The sequence below is a fragment of the Sciurus vulgaris genome (assembly GCF_902686455.1).
Source record: "Sciurus vulgaris genome assembly, chromosome: 5".
In the NCBI taxonomy this organism is placed as follows: domain Eukaryota; kingdom Metazoa; phylum Chordata; class Mammalia; order Rodentia; family Sciuridae; genus Sciurus; species Sciurus vulgaris.
Genome location: NC_136465.1, coordinates 100,834,783 through 100,836,543, shown reverse-complemented (window position 1 = coordinate 100,836,543; position 1,761 = coordinate 100,834,783). Strand labels below are relative to the sequence as shown.

General features: G+C 39.8%; 1 pseudogene across 1 annotated transcript; it reads left to right on the top strand.

Annotated features, from left to right (window-relative positions):
- The first annotated feature begins 654 nt into the window (after positions 1 to 654).
- On the top strand, positions 655 to 1,400 carry LOC306662045 (ribosomal protein uL30-like; annotated as a pseudogene). The gene has a single exon. The product of its transcript is annotated as a ribosomal protein uL30-like (transcript).
- The last annotated feature ends 361 nt before the right edge of the window (positions 1,401 to 1,761 follow it).

Sequence of the window (1,761 nt, the reverse complement as noted above, 5' to 3'; positions counted from 1 at the left end):
GGGTGGGGTAGGTCCTAGAACCAATCCTTTGAGGATGCCAAGGGAAAACTACATAGCAAAAATTGGAATTTTTTTCTATAAAGGTCCAAATAATAAATATCTTAGGTTTTATGTTCCACATACACCTCTGCCACATATCCTTTGTGTTGTGTGTGTGTGTGTGTGTCTGTGTGTGTTTACAACTCTTTACAAATGTAAATATCATTCTTAGCTTTTGGATCTTACAAAAACAGGCTTAGGGCCAAATTTGGACTATAATCTGTACTTTGCCAACTCCTCCTCTATATAGCATGTTTTTCTTCTTCTTTAATTAAACCATGTTGAAAAAAAAAAGTAGTTACATTGCAATATGAAGTATTATATCTAATGTGCTGGATTTATGACCCCAGAACAAAAACCATATAATGTATGAGACTGCTGCTTCTGGTTATCAAATGAACTATGAAATATAGAAAGGCATAGGGAAGTTTGTGTTACACATTATAGTAGATTGATTTTTAACCAATCATCTGTGCACTATATGCCTACAATTAATATCAAAAAACAATTTTCATGTGAATATGAATTCTCCTTTCCTTGATAGTCTTAATATAAGCATTCTAATTTATTGAGAAAATTTAAGTGTTCAGAAACCATATTTAGAGTAATCGCAGCTCTGGGAAAATGGCGGAGGAAGAGCAAAGAAAAAAGATCCCTCTGGTTCCAGAAAATCTCCTGAAAAAGAGGAAGTCTTATCAGGCACTCAAAGCTACCCAGGCAAAACAAGCACTTTTGGCAAAGAAGGAGAGAAAAGGAAATAGTTCGGATCTAAGCGACTGGAATCATTCCAACACGATTCCTGGCGGAAGAAGTGTGACCAGTGCGCGTCAGACGACTAGAAGTGAAACCTCATGTTTTGGAAATGCCTGATGAACATTCCTTGGCCTTTGTTGTATGCATACAAAGGATTAGTGGGGTGAGTTTGCTGGTGCAGAGGGCCATTGTAAGACTTCATCTGAAGAAAATATTTAGTAGTGTCTTTGTTAAAGTCACCTCGCAAAGCCTAAAAATGCTACGGACAGTAGAACTTTATGTGACTTGGGGATTTACAAATCTGAAGTCTGTTGGGGAACTCATCTTGAAACAAGGACAAGCAAAGGTCAAGAATAAGACCATCCCCCTGACAGACAACAGTGATTGAGGAGCACCCGGGGAGGTTTGATGTCATTTATCTGCAAGATCTCATTCATGAAATTGCCTTCCCGGGGAAGTATTTCTGGGAGATCTCTAGGTTCTTGTGCCCTTTCCACCTCTCTGTGGCCAGTCATACTACCAAATACAGAGTGGGCTTCCTCAAGGAGATGGGCCTACCTGGCTATCGGGGTGAACACATCTATCAGCTCATCCACCAGCTGAACTAAACCCAGAATATCTGAAAGCAGTGCGTTGGACACATGTGTTTCTATTTGATTTAATTGTTATCAAGTATCTTCAGAGAAGATTATGTTCTACCTTAAGAAACTGGAAGGAAGGGATTGGGGAAGAGACAGTGGTCATCATCATGGCAGGCGCCTGTCATCACAGACCAGTTCCAAGGAAAATTACCATTGTTTCCTACATTGATCACCTCTGCCTCTGAAATCAACACATGCCATGGAGAAAGAAGTCTGCATTGTCAGGGGTTTAATGTTGGTGAACGAATAACCCAAGCATGTATACAAGGTTCCCTAAGATTTGTAGCAGTTGACCAAGTTCAGGAGCATACTTGAATCTAGAGGTCTC